General features: G+C 40.9%; 1 protein-coding gene across 2 annotated transcripts in view; it reads left to right on the top strand.

The window, feature by feature from the left end:
* Positions 1-2,364: 2,364 nt before the first annotated feature.
* SDCBP (syndecan binding protein) overlaps positions 2,365-15,258 on the top strand; it is a 31,184-nt gene continuing 18,290 nt past the window's right edge. For both annotated transcript variants that reach the window (XM_027128046.1, XM_027128045.1), the window contains exon 1: positions 2,365-2,489. The gene's annotated coding sequence lies outside the window, so the exon portion shown is untranslated. The remainder of the gene's footprint in view (positions 2,490-15,258) is intronic.

The following is a 15,258-nucleotide window of genomic DNA, read 5'->3' as shown; positions in this document are numbered from 1 at the left end:
TCCAGAACGTCACATGATTGGAATCATATAAGAGGTAGCCTTTTCAACTGGTTTCTTTCACACACTATGCATTTAAGGTTTCTTCATGTCCTCCACGGCTGCAAGTCTTTGAGCAGATACGTATTTTGCGAATATTTTCTCCCAGTTTGTGGCTTGTCTTTTCGTTCTCTAAACAGTGTCTTTCATAAAGAAGAATTTTTAAATTTTAATGAAGTCTAACTTATCAATTTTTTCTGTCATGGATTGTGCTTTTGATGTTGTATCTAAAAAGTTATCATCAAACCAGAGGTCACCTAGATTTCCTTCTGTGTTATCTTCCAGAAATTTTATTGTTTTGAGTTATAAATTTAGGCCTATGATCTATTTCAAGTTAATTTTTGTGAAAGTGATAAGTTCTGTGTCTAGATTCTTTTTAAAAAATTTTTTTTCTTTTGCATGAGGAGGTCCAGTTGTCCCAGTACCATTTGTTGAAAAGATTACCCTTTGTCTATTGAATACGTTTGCTCCTCTGTCAAAGATCCATTGAATGTATTTGTGAGAGTCTGTTTCTGGGCTCTGTATTCTGTTCCATTGATCGATTTTTCTATTGCTGATATCCCACAGTCTTGATTACTGCAGCCTTTTTCTTTTTTTTTTTTGGCAGGCAGATTCTCATCCACTCCGCCTCCAGGGAAGCGCTGCGTTGGGTCTTTGTTACTGTGCGCAGGCTTTCTCTAGTTGTGGTGAGCGAGGGCTACTCTTCGCTGCGGTGCACGGGCTTCTCGTTGCGGTGGCTTCTCTTGTTGCGGAGCACGGGCTGTAGGCGCGCGGGCTTCAGTAGTTGTGGCTCGCGGGCTCTAGAGCTCAGGCTCAGTAGTTGTGGCGCATGGGCTTAGTTGCTCCGCGGCATGTGGGATCTTCCCGGGTCAGGGCTCGAACCTGTGTCCCCTGCATTGGCAGGTGGATTCTTAATTACTGCCCCACCAGGGAAGTCCCTACTGTAGCCTTATAGTAAGTTTGGACGTTGGGCACACAAAGGCCCGTGACTTTGTTCTTCTTCTTCCAGTTTGGGTTGGCTCTTCTGGGACTTTTGTCTTTCCATACAAACTTTCGAATCAGTTTGTTCATATCCAAAATATAACTTGCCGGGATTTTGACTGAGATTGTGTCAAATCAGGTTGGGAAAAACTGACATCTTGACAATAACAAGTCTTCCTGTTCATGAACGTGGACTGTCCTTGCATTTATTTGTATCTTCTTTGGTTTCTTTCATCAGAATCTTATAGTTTTTCTCATATAAATTTTGTACATATTTTGTTAGAGTTTTACCTAAGTATTGTTTCATTGTTTTTGTGCTAATATCAGTGATATTGTGTCCTTAATCTCGAATTCCAGTTGTTTATTGCTGTTATATAGGAAAGTGGTTGGCTTTTATATGTTAACCTTGAATCCTGCAACCTTGCTATAACTGCTTCTTAGTTTTAGGGTTGTTTTTTTTTTGGTCAATTCTTTGGGACTTTCTACATAACCATGTCATCTGTGAACAAAACCAGTTTTCCTTCCCATTGCAATTTTTTTTTCCATTGCAATTATTTTACAATGTCTAGCAGACCACAAACTCTCTGAGGGCAAAGTTTTCATCTTATTGTCATCTCTTTTATGCTCAGGTTTTTATTTTATCATAGATTAAATTATTATGGCACTAAATAATTTAGCTAGAAATAAAACGCTTCTAAGTTAATGCTATTTTGTCAACTACTCTGTTACTCCATGGTAACTACAGAAAACTTAGGCAAACTGTGCCTCAGTGTCTTTGCATGTTAAAGAAGATGCTGTATCTGTCTTTGATGTAAGGACCAAATAAGACTGCTCTATACATCAAGTTCTTCGGACAGTGCTTGGAACGTAGCCCTTAAGAAATAGTTTTTCAGTTTTTGTATTAGGATAAAGCTATTACTTTTGTGCACTACCACACATAACCTTCAACAACCAGCAAACTTCAGCTCAGACGGACAAAGAGTAATAAATGCCAAAGAAAAAAGTTGTAACGCAAAGAAGGCAGGAGTCGAGAAGGGTTAGTGGGAGGAACGTTGCGGAGCCCGTGGGTGTGGTGGAAGTTTAGGGCTGGCTGGGAAATGGGCGAACGGTACGTTCTCGGGCCTCTCGATGTGTCGGAGGTGATGGGGAACTAAGTGACCGTGAGGGCGGATGATCAGCAGTGAGCTGGGGGCCCCCGGCCGTTAGGCAGGGAACTGTCTGGAGAGCGGAGCAGGTGGGCGGGAGCGGCGGAGCAGGCGCACGCCTCGCCCCGCCCCTGCCCCGTTACCATGGGGAGCGGGTCACCTGACCGAGCGCGCGGAGACGGAAGGCGTGGGGGGAAGGCGCGGGCGGAAGGCGGGGACGCGCGGCGCGGGCGGTCCTCGGGCGCGCACCGTTCTCCTCTCTCTGGGTCTCGGAAGTCTGAGCCAGTGACCGGCGGCGGCTGCAGTGTGTGCGTCCCTGCGGCCTCGGTGAGCAGCCCTTGCGGGGGGAACGGGGAAGCTCACGGCATCTCGGGCGCGGGGCCCCGGACCGCTGGGCGGAGGGCGTCTCGGCGCCGCCTTCCCCTCTGTGGGCTCCGCTCCGCGCTCTTCCCGGCGCCCGGCCGGGCCCGGGGCGAAAGTTTGCGCGAGCGGCGCCCTCCGAGCGCCCACCACCCTGTGGGTTTCGGGGTTCCGTCTGGGGGTGGAGGGCGAGCCTGGGGCCCGGCCGGGGGCGACGCCCGCCGCCCCCAGTCCCCGTCCGCCTCGACCCTTTTTGTTCGTGTCGGGTGAGCTACCCAGGGCTGGTGAGGGGAGAGTCGCCGGCTGCGGGCCGTCCCGGTGCCGCGTCCCCAGGCTGGGCTGCGTCGCCTTCCTCGGTGGCCGCTTCGGAACGTCGGGACGTGGACGGAGGAAGGAGGTGTCCGTTGCGCGGGCGAAGCCTTGCCTTTCGGGAGGGGGAGGGGGAGAGGTGTTCGCGGGGCGCTGGCTTCTGGAGAAGTTGGAGGAAAGGGAGAAACGCCCCCAGCAGGGTGCGCTCAGCAGGAATCCTCCCTCGAGGGTCGCGATTCTCAGCTTTCGTTTCAGGATTCGCTTGTAATACGGGGCAGGCGGAGGCATGTAGATGTGGGTAAAGTTTTCCCTTTTTACCAAAACGGATTCATTTAAGCAGGGAGTCTGTTAAGGTGCTAGTTTTTAACGGGAGATTTCTAGGTTTATCTGGTCTGTGTATATCATCTGAACAGCCGTTCCCGGTTATTTTTAATATTATGTATCTCTCTTAGGAAGTACGTTTGGTTTACGAATCTCACAACATCCAGTTGTTTCAAAGAAGAAACAGTTGATTAAAAAGGAAAGTTACAGGGGAACCCAGCCGCAGCCTGGTCAGCTTTATCGCCAGTATATACAAATGGTGAAATAAAATGTGTCCATTCTTTTAAGTTTTTCTCTTTGAGGTTGAGGGCAGACGGTAAAAATGTGTGCGTTTGTTTTTTGATTTGCTCTGTTACCAACTTCGTTCTACGAACTTCTGTTCTTTGAACGGTGTGTAAACATTATAGATCAGATAGTTTGTGCTGCAGAATAAAAATAAGGATATGGAATGTCTTTTTTTTCTTTTACATCTTTATTGGAGTATAATTGCTTTACAGTGGTGTCGGAATGTCTTTTAATAGGTTCAGGAAAGAGTCATTCTATTATAATTCACATTTAACTTTGGCACCATTAGTTTTTAGTTACGTTTGGGCGTTATGAGAAAGGATATGAAAATCGTGACTAAAAGAGGAAGCGTTTACTAATAGTTGGCGGTTGAGTGTACTATTCAGTAAACAGTTCCTTTAATTGAGCATGACTCAACTCTTTTTTCTTTCCTGTTTTTTTTGTCGGATTTAGGTACTTCTTTAGGTAGTAAATGCCATAAGTTTCTAAAAAGAAAGATTTCCCCCCCCCAAAAAACCAACCGTTACATCTAGTCATAGTTATATTCACATTTATTCATTTCTTTCCAAGTGCTGCCAAGATTTTTTGCACGTTTATTTAGTTTTTGAGGAGGTAAGCAGTTACAGGGCTCAGCATTTAAGCAAAAAAGGGTATACAGTGTAAAATTTCCTTCCTTCAAGGTCCTCTAGCCAACCGTACTCTCTTCCTGTGGGAGCCAGCTGTTCGGCATTTTTTAGGTATCGTTCCAGGGATATTTTATACCTGTACAAACCTATAAATATATTTTTCCCCCTTCTGTTGTTTTTCTTTTTTTTTTTTATTGTGGTAAAGTACGCGTAAATTTTTACCATCTTAACCATTGTTAAGTGTACAGTTCAGAGATATTAAATACACTGACATTGGTGTGCAGCCATCACCACCGTCCATCCCCTTGAGTCTTTTCATCTTAACACTGGAAGTCTCTGCGCATTAAACAGTAACGCCCCATTCTGTCCTCCCCCCAGCCCCTGGCAACCATCGCTGTACTTTGTGTCTTTATGATTTTGATACTGCAAGTACCTCATGTAAGTGGGATCACATATTTGTCTTGCTTGTGTTTGGCTTATTTAGCTTCGCATGATGTCCTCAAGGTTTCATCCATGTTGTATCAATAGTACGTTGCAGAGTTTCCTTCCATTTTTAAGGTAGGATAAAGTTCCGTTGTGTGTGTGTGTGCGCGTTTGTGCGCGCATATATATGTGTTGACATTTTGTTCATCCGTTCATCTGTCGATAGACACTTGGGTTGCTTCCACGTTTGAGCTGTTGCGAATAATGCTGCTGTGAATGTAGGTATACAAATACCTCTTCAGATCCAGATTTCGATTCTTTTGGGTGTATACTCAGAAATGGAATTGCTGGATCATACAGCGTTCTATTTTTAATTATGGGGGGAACTGCCATACTGTGTTTTATAGCACCTGTACCATTTTCCATTCCCGCCAACAGTGAATAAGAGTTCTAATTTCTCCACGTCCTCGCCAACACTTGTTTTCTTTTTTTGATAGTTGTTACTCTGGTGGCTGTGAGGTGGTATCTCATAGTTTTGATTTTGTTGTTGTTTTAGGAGTTCTCTAAATGTTCTGGATATTAATCCCTTATCAGTTATGATTTGCAAATATTTTCTCGCATTCAGTGGGTTGCCTGTTTACGCTCTTGATAGTGTCCTTTGATGCACAAATTTTTTAAAATTTTCATTAAGTCCAATATGTATTTTTCTTTTGTGACCTGTGCCTTTGGTGTCATATCGAAGAAACCATTGCTAAATCCAATGTCAGGAATGTTTTGTCCTGTGTTTTCTTCTAAGAGTTTTATTGTTTTAGGTCTTACCTTTAGATCCTGGATCCATTTTGAGTTAAGTTTTGTATATATTGTGTTAGGTGAGGGTCCACCTTCATTCTTTTGCATGTGGATATCCAGTTTTCCCAGCGCCATTTGTTGAAAAGACTGTCTTTTCCATTGAATGGTCTTGGCACCCTTGTCAAAAATCATTTGACCATGTATACGAGGGTTTATTTTAGGCTGTCTGTTCTATTCCATTGGTCTATGTTTGTCTTTATGCTAATACTATACCATTTTGATTGGTTTTTTAAAAAATTTTTCAAATTTTTGGCTGTGTTGGGTCTTTGTTGCTGCACGTGGGCTTTCTCTAGCTGCTGCGAGCCGGGGCTACTCTTCGTTGCGGTGCGCAGGCTTCTCAGTGCGGTGGCTTCTCGTTGCAGAGCACGGGCTCTAGGCTTGTGGGCTTCAGTAGTTACCATTTTGAATACTCTAGCTTTATAGTAAATTTTGAAATCAGGAAGTGTGAGTTCTCCAGTTTTGTTTCTAAGATTGTTTTCAATTTCTTTCAGCAGTGTTTTGTGGTTTTCATTGTACAAGTTTTTTACCTTCTTGATTAGATTCGTTAAGTAGTTTATTTTTTTTGATGCTATTGTAAATGGATTTGGTTTTGTTTTCCTTTTCAGATTGCTTGTTATTTACGTATAAAAATGCAGCTGATTTTTGTGCATTGACTGTATCCTGTTACATTGCTGAATTTGTTTTTTAGTTTTAATGCTTTTTTGTGGACTCTTTAAGGTTTTTTAAACCCTAAACATATAAGGTCATATCTGAAAACAGAGATAATTTTACTTCTTTTCCCGTTTGGATGCCTTTTATTTCTTTTTCTTGCTCTGGCTAGAACTTGCAGTACTGTGTTGAAGAGTAGTGTTGAAAGTGGGCATGCTTGCCTTGTTCCTGACCTTAGTGGAAAAATATTCAGTCTTTCACCATTGAGTATGATGTTTGCTGTGGGTTTTGCATATATGGCTTTTATCATGTGGAAGTTGTTTTCTTCTACTCCTATTCTCTTGTGTGTGTTTAGCATAAAGCGGTGTTGAATTTTGTCAAATGCTTTTCCTACATCAATTCAGATGATCTTGTGTTTTTTGCACTTCATTTTGTTGATATGTATTACTTTGAACAATTTTCATATGTTGAACTATCTTCGTATTCCAGAAATAAATCCCATTTGTTAAGAGATGTCTAATCCTTTTAACATGCTGTTGAATTCTGTTTGCTAGTATTTTGTTGAGGATTGCATCAGTGTTCATAAGGGGTGTTGGTCTATAGTTTGCTTTCTTGTGTCTTTATCTGGCTTTGGTATCAGGGTAATGCTGTCCTCATAGAATGAAAGTGTCCCCTTTTCAATTTTTTTGCAAAATTTTGAGAAAGATTGATATTCTTCAAGTGTTTAGTAGAGTTCACCAATGAAGCTATCAGGTTCAGGGCTTTTCCTTGTTGAGACATTTTTGATTACTGATTCAGTCTCTTTATTAGTTTTGGGTCTATTTAGATTTTCTATTTCTTTCTGAGTTAGTCTTGATAGGTTTTGTGTTTCTAGGAATGTGTGCATTTCATCTAGTTTATCCAATTTTTTAGTGTACAGTTGTTTATAGTGCTCTCTTGTAGAGAGACTTAATGTTTTATTTCTGTAGAAACTCTGCTAGTATTTCCACTTTCATTTTAACATGTTGAGTTTTCTTTTTATTTCCTAGTCCATTCAGCTAAAGGTTTGTCGATTTTGTTGATCTTTTTAAAGAACTAAATTTAGTTTTCATTGATTTTTCTTAATTTTTTTCTTCTCTTTTTTATTTATGTCTGTTACTTCCTTACTTCTGCTAGCTTTGGGTTTAGTTTGTGTTTCTTCTTCTGGTTCCTTAAGTTCCCCCTTCCTTTGAACACAAATTTGAGCATACTTTATATACTGCACTAAATAATGCTTTGTTTTTTCCAGTTAATGTGATAATATTTTCGACCTCGTTTACTATTTTGTGTATCTAGTACTTCCTCCTTTGTTTAAAGAATTTTGCTATTACAGCTGGTGCTTCAGTGAATAAAATGTTACATTTGTTGCTTTTTGTGTGTAGGTATATTTATAGACTAAAACCTGAAGTGGTATTGCTGGGTTGGAGGGTATCTGCATGTACAATTTTCGTAGATATTGCAAACTTACTATTTGTGGAAATTATACTACTTTACACTTTTACCAGTAATGTATGAGTGTTTCTCAGAGCCTCATTATCAGAGTGTTGTTCAGCTTTGGATTTTTGCCAGTTCAATAGGTGGGAAATGGAATCTTATGGGTAAAAAGAAGTTGTACTTAGAGTAGACTTCATATGACCATATTTCTCAATTGCTTATCATCATAGTCTCCTGGGATATTTATTAAAAGAATAATTCCTACGTCCTTCCATGAAATCTGTGTCAGCTTGGTAAAGTATTTTTAACTAGTGCCCAAATAATTCTGATCTGGTGGTGAGCCAAGTTTGAGAAACACTGCCATGAAGACTGTTTAGGACTTTATCACAGTGTGTTGCTTGACACCATATGTGAATCGTCTGGAATGCTTATGAATCCACAGTGTGCTAGAAAACATGATCATTACTATTTATCATCTGGGTCCAGTGAATATTTTGTATAATTTAGGTCATTTTATGAATAACTTGCAGAAATGAAAATAAAGGCATAGGGAAACACGGTTTTACTAGAAACAGAATTTTAATAACAACTTGAACATAAGAAACCAAAAATTTTGTTCTAAGTTTTCCTGGTTTTGAAGGTATATATAGCTGAAACGGGCAACATCTTTGAGTGCAACTAATTGCTCATCAACTGTCCTCCATACAGTTGGGAGATATCCTTTTTATAAATATTGTTCCAGATTTCAGTTACATCTCTAATATATCTTAGCTTATCATTACTTTTAGGTTTTTTTCATGCACTTGGTTGTCAAAACACAATACTGGATTTTAGATTTCATACCCATCTCTAATAGGTTCTAACGTTACTGTTCAGTAATTTTTGTACTTGCGTTGTCAAAATGCAGTATTTTTGCAAACTTTCATGGTTCATGATTTTGCAGGGATGACCATCTAACTTACATTTGCAAAGAATTTTCATTTATACTTTTATAAATACCAGTTAGAATAGTCAGTGCAACAGATTTTTAAAAATTTCTCTACATTGCTGTTTTCATCTGGTCACCTTTGTTTAACTACCTGCCTTCATTTGGCTACTTACAAACCAAATCCAGTAAGTTTTGCTGTATAGATATAAAAGAGGAAAGAAGATGGTAAATATCCTTTTAAACAGGATCTAGGGACTTGTTTCAAAATATTGTACAATAAAGTGCTTTCTTCAGAATGACTAACTGAAAAATTGTATTTTTTTAATTAAGTATAGGCATATTGTTTACTCATTGATCTTTAAGTTTGAGGAATTTGAATTAAGATATCTTCATCTGAAAACTCATAGTCTGAGGTTTGCTTTTGATCAATTCCCTCATTATCATAAAAGTCTAGAGTACAGCTATTTGTTTGTATTCATTTCTGATTTGTCTAATGTCTTCCTCCAGTTTATTCTCTGTGCCATCATGGGTGAAAAATGAAAAATCCCATATTTTCTACTGTGTTCAAAGAATACAGTTTAAAAACAAGGCTACAAAGATGGCGTCTCCAGACTTCATACATTTTTGGAAGAGGATGCAGTACTCTGGGCAGCACATACTGAAGGATGACATAATGTATTCCTAGAATGAATAAGAATGATTCTACTTTTTGTTCCTATTGTCATTTTAGTTTTTTCTTTAGCATACTTGGGAATAACGGATGAATAATGATTAAGTAATTCCTAGATACAGTAGCAAAACTGTTTCAAGATATGGGAAAAATAAGTTCAGTGAGATTCCATAACGCATCTTAGATTTATAAAGGAGTCCAGTTGAACCCTTGTGATATCTGTAAGGTAGGGTGATTTTACTCTATTTAAAGATTTTTTTTTTCCAGTTCATCCCTCCCTCCCTTTCTTTTGTCTAAGAAAGAATAAAAGTCGTGAAATAGAACTTCTGAAAAAAGAAACTCAGAATTTAAAATTGTGTCCATTGGACGCTGATGGTATACAAAGGGTTAAAGGGCAGATTTCTGGAACTCTACTCCAGACTTACTCTTTTAGTTTCTGGGGCCAGGACTCAAGAATCTGTGTTATTAACAAGATTTCCAGGTTATCCTTATGGACTTGAAGACACGATGTTTTAGGACCTTAAGAAGGTTTTTACTTCACTACCATATGGAAGTACTTTAGATTACTTCTCTGATGGAGCATTTCAATTGTTTCCTGTGCTGTGAGGTGATAATCTCACTGTGGTTTTGATTTGCATTTCCCTGATGATGTTGAACACCATTGCATGTATCTGTTGACCATCTGTATGTCTTCTTTGGGAAAATGTTCAGATCCTCTGACCTTTTTTTAATTGTATTTTTTATTTTTTTTTCGTTGTGGAGTTATATGAGTTCCTTTTTTAGCTTGGCTGTTAATCCTTATCAGATGCATGATTTGCAAATATTTTCTATCATTTGGTAGGTTGCCTTTTCAACTGATTGTTTCCTTTGCTGTACAGAACCTTTTTAGTTTGATGTAGTACCACTTGTTTATTTTTCTTCTGTTGCCTTTGCTTTTGGTGTTAAATCCAAATAGTCATCACCAAGACTAACGTCAAGTGGCTCATTGCCAATGTTTCCTTCTAGAAATTTTATGGTTTCAGGTCTTATGTTCAAGTTTCAATACATTTTGAGTTGATATTGTGTATGGTGTAAGATAGGGGTCAGATTTCATTATTTTCCATGTGGTTGTCCAGTTTTCCCATTTACTGAAGAGAATGTACTTTTCCCATTGTATATTTTTGACACCTTTCTCACAAATTAATTGACCATACATGGCGTGGGTTTGTTTTGGGGCTCTTTATTCTCTTCTGTTGGTCTATGTGTGTGTTTTTATGCAGTATCATACTGTTTCAGTTACTATAGCTCTGTAATATAGTTTGAAGTGAAAGTGTGATGCTTCTAGCTTTGTTTTTTCCCTCAAGTTTGCTTTGACTATTGGGGTTTTCTATGATTGCATACAAATTTTAGGGTCGTTTATTTTCTTTCTTTTAAAAATGCCATTGGAACTTTGACAGAGATTGCATTAAATCTTTAGATTACTTTGGATAGTATGGACATTTTAACAATATTAATTCTTCCAGCCCGGGAGCATGGAATATCTTTCCATTTATTTGTGTTGTCTTTCATTTCTTTCATCAGTGTGCTGTAGTTTCACTGTACAGGTCTTTCACCTCCTTATTTAAATTTATTTCTCTGATGCAGTTGTAAAGGGGATGTTTTCTTAATTTCTGTTTCTGGTAGTTAATTGCTAATGTATAGAAAGGCAACAGATTTTTGTGTATTGGTTTTGTATCTTCTAGCTTTACTGAATTTATTCTAACAGTTTTTTGGTGATTCTTTCAGCTTTTCTACGTATTAGTAACATTTCACCTGCAAATACTGACAGTTTTACTTATTCCTTTCCAATTTGGGTGCCTTTTATTTCTTTCTCTTGCCTAGTTGCTCTGGCTGGGACTTCCAAGAGTATGTTGAATAAAAGTGGCAAGGTGGGCATCCTTGTGACTACATTTTTACATCCCCCACCCCCGTTTATACTTTTGATGTCACCGTTTACATCCGTTTATCTGTGTTTCCCTTAACAAATGGTTGTAGTTAGTTGTATTTTGTTTTGTCTTTTAACCTTTATTCCAGCTTTGTGATTAATTCACCATGTTTACAGCTTTAGGTTACTCTGAATTTTTTTTATATATTTTACCATTGGGATTAATACTTTGTTTTCCTGTTACTAATTAGCACCTTTTTGTTTCAACTTAAATCCCTATAAAATTTCTTATAAGGCTGGTCTAGCGGTGATGAACTCTGTTAGCTTTTGCTTGTCTGAGAAACTCTTTACCTTGCCTTCAAATCTGAAGGACAACTTTTCTGAGTGGAGTATTTTTTTTTTAAAGATTTAATTTATGTTTGGCTGTGTTGGGTCTTTGTTGCGGTACGTGGGCTTCTCCTTGTGGTGGCTTCTCTTGTTGCGGAGCACGGGCTCTAGGCGCGTGGGCTTCAGTAGTTGTGGCACGTGGGCTCAGTGGTTGTGGCTCACGAGCTCTAGCGCGCAGGCTCGCTAGTTGTGGTGCACGGGCTTAGTTCCTCTGTGGGATATGGGACCTTGCCGGACTGGGGCTCGAACCCGTGTCCCCTGCATTGGCAGGTGGATTCTTAACCACTGCGCCACCAGGGAAGCCCCCTGAGTGGAGTGTTCTTGGCGGCAGTTCTTTCTTTCAGCGCTTTGAGTTATATCCTGCCACTTCCTTCTGGCCTGCGGTGTCTGCTGAAAAGTCTGCTCAGAGTCTCTTGGGAGTTCTCTTGTACATAACAAGTTGTCTGTCTCCTGTCACTTTTTAAGATTCTCTTCTCGTTTTGATATTTTAATTATAATATGTATTGGTGTGGGTATCTTCATCTCTTTTTTGGAACTCCCTGAACTTCCTGAATCTAGATGTCTGTTTCCTTCCCAAAATTAGGGAAATCTTCAGCCATTGTTTCTTCTTTCTTATGTGAAGGAAACTTTCTTCACGTAAGTTTTCTGCCTCCTTCTCTCCTTTCCTTCAGGGAACCTTACGATGCAAATGTTGGTTAGCATGTTGTCTCATACCTCTCTTAAGCTATCTTCATTCTTTTTTCTTTTTGCTGCTCTGATCAGATGAGTTACACTGCCCTGTCTTCTGCTTTGTTTCTTCCTTTCTTCAGATTCATTTCTTCCTTTATTCTGCTTTGTCTAGTCTGCTGTTGAACTCCTCTGTTGTGTTTTTTAGTTAAGTTATTGTATTTTTTGGCCTTATGATTTCTACTGGGCGCCTTCTTAGATTTTCAGTATCTTCTGAAATTCTTTGTTCATCCATCGTTCTTCCGAGCTTGGTGAGCATCTTTATGACGGTAATTTAAACCTCTTTATCAGGTAAATCACTTTCATTAAGGTCTTTTTTTACAGAGCTTTTATCTTGGTCTTTCGTTTGGGTCATATTCTTCTGTTTCTTCGTTTTCCTTGACTCTCTGTTTAGATAAAACAGCCACCTCTCCTAGTCTTACACGACTGGCCTCATAGATGAGCCTTCTTGTGCGACCCTGCACCAGCTCTTGGTTGTGTCTCAACCATTCAGCTTTCCCAGCAGCCTGCTTTATTGCTTTTGGCTCCCAGTAGCTGAGGGTGTGTCAGGTCTGTCACTGGCCCAACGGGGAGGATTGCGGTCAGCCCCTAGATTCAGGCCGTTGGGAAGCCACGCTCTCAGACGGCAGTTTTAAAAGTGTGCGAATTTACCTGTTTCAGGGGCAGATTGGGAAATAGGCATTTCTGTCTGCTCCCTCTGCACTGAGCCCTGGTAGGACTGCCAGTTGACTATGGCCTGTTTGCTACAGTCCTGCTGAACTGGTGGCCGCCAGGGCCAGGGATGTCCCCTGTGGGCGGCAGACGTGTACACTGGCACTAGGTCCTTGCTCAGAGACGCTGGCTGCCTCGGGTGGGACAGAGAGAGGGAGAGTGCACAGATGGTACCTGCTGGCCCTCCCAGTTTCTGGAGAGAATTATAGCCCCTGGGTGTGTGTTTAATTACAAGCCTGCTTGCTCTACAGGCCCCAGCTTTGAAGATAAGGTAATCGACCTCTTTTACGGGGAGTCTGGGGTGCAGTTCAGTCTGCTGTCTTTACACTGTGCCCTGGAGGAGAACCTGTTAAGAACTGTTTTCTCGGTAGGCCAGCTGGTGGGGCACCAACTTGTATGGGTTCCGCAGTTAGACCATCACTGGGCCGCACCTTTGGGCCGACAGAGCCAGATGATGGTGCCGTTGTCCTCTCCACAGATGCAGCGCACTGTTGGCTTGTTGGTGGTGGAGGGGACTCAGGTAGGGTCTTCCTCACACCTGAAGCTGCCTTCGGGGTGAGCCTGTCATACAGGTCCAGCCCCTTCCATGCTGCCGTCAGTAGGAGCGCTGTAGTCCTGGGGGACCTGTGAATGTACGCCCTGCTGGCAGCCGGAGCCAGGCGATCAGGGGTTGTCCCCTGGGCGGCGGCTACAAAAACCGGAGCACCAGACGTGTTGCACCGTGTTTTTTTTTAAGATCAGTGGTTCTGCAGTCCTGAATTTTCACCATCCCAAGATTTTTTAAAAACAACTCCGACTAAACAAGCTGACAAACATTGTTTTACCTTGAACGATCACACCATTTTGAAAAGGGGAGGCCAGTTGTAGTGGGTGGTTTGAGAGAAGGAATGAGTCAGTCGCCCAGAAAATGATAAGTGCTGCCATTTAGGTGACATTAACGGGACATCTTCACGAGCATGTTTCCTACTTTGTTGATCAGAGCCTTGCTGCTAGAAAGCAAGTTAACTGGGTGTTCCAAAATATCACATACAGTGTCTGAATTTCAGAGTTCTTTGGTCTGTGCACATACTTAAGGACTGAGGAAGTTACCCTGACATTGCCCTGAGGAGGTAGAGGGTCAGATGGAAAACTTGATACTGAGGCAGAATTAGTCAAATTTTTTTTGTCTTCAGTTGCTCTGGAAGAACCCTGAAACTGTTTGAAGCACTGAGAAATCTCTTCATAGTAATTGATTTGGGGGGTTATTTTCTAAAGGCCTGCACCACGGCGTGCAGAGGCGTTCAGTGAGGCGTGAGATGCAAGGAGGTTGCCGGAAGCATAGAGTGGCCCAGGCCTGGGTTTAGGGGTCAGTGAAGAGCACCAGTTCTTTCCAGGAATTAGACCAATGAAACAAAGTTGTTACGTTGTCAGTAATGTTGTGAGCAGACCATTAGAGTACATGGCAAAGGTGTGGTGTCTACTGATCTCAGGAGCAGCGAGAGCTGTAAGCTCTCCCTTCTCACTGATTGCTCCGTCGGCTGAAGAGAAGGCCTGCAAAGAGATTTTGTCTTTAGTTGGTACAGTCATAGTGTTTGATAGAGTTTTAAGTGAGAGTAAAATGGGAATTCTCATGTTGATGCAATGGAATTATTTTCAGAGTTCTCTTAAATCTCATTATTGATCATTCTGAAATTCCAAACATAATTGAAAGGATTTCAAGAGTAGCCTTGCGGTTCTTCAAAAAGGGCTAAGTATTTTTTTTTTAATATTTATTTATTTATTTGGTTGCACTGGGTCTTAGTTGTGGCAGGCAGGCTCCCCAGTTGCGGCTCATGGGCTCCTTAGCTGTGGCATGCGGTCTTCCCAGTTGTGGCATGTGAACTCTTAGTTGTGGCGTGCATGTGGGATCTAGTTCCCTGACCAGGGATTGAACCCGGGCCTCCTGCATAGGGAGCGTGGAGTCTTATCCACTGCGCCACCAGGGAAGTCCCCAGGGCTAAGTATTTTTGACACTTAGCTTTAGGTCAAAGGTTTAAATATACCATACAAGTGAGTTAATGGAGTCCTTCAAGAAAAATAATACGAACATTTATTATTTTCCTGGAACGCTTTTAACAGTGTTGTTCGAAGTAGTAGGTTTGTTGGGAGTTCCCTCGTGGCTTCGTGGTTAGGATCCCAGGCTTTCATGGCCCTGGCCTGGATTTAATCCCTGTTCTGGGAACTGAGATCCCATAAGCTGCTCGATGTGGCAAAAACAGAACAAAGCAAAAAAACCCAAAAAACAAAAAAACCAAACCCAAAAAAGTAGTAGACTTGCAAGGTGAGACAATTAGAACTTTCCAGTAAGTTTTAACCATATCTTGTTTACTGTAATTTTGATACTATTGGCTAAAATATTTGGTAAACATTTGTTTCCTGTCAGGATAAGGTATTGTGTTAGGTAAATAAAAATTTAGATGTGGGCCTTGACCTTGAGTAGCAGAGTTAAACATAAACCAGCTGTAGTGAGAGGCAGAGTG

Source organism: Aethalodelphis obliquidens, unplaced genomic scaffold (genome assembly GCF_003676395.1).
Source record: "Aethalodelphis obliquidens isolate GAN/ISIS:26980383/991018 unplaced genomic scaffold, ASM367639v1 scaffold33, whole genome shotgun sequence".
Lineage (NCBI taxonomy): Eukaryota > Metazoa > Chordata > Mammalia > Artiodactyla > Delphinidae > Aethalodelphis > Aethalodelphis obliquidens.
This window is presented reverse-complemented; position numbering and strand designations above follow the sequence as displayed.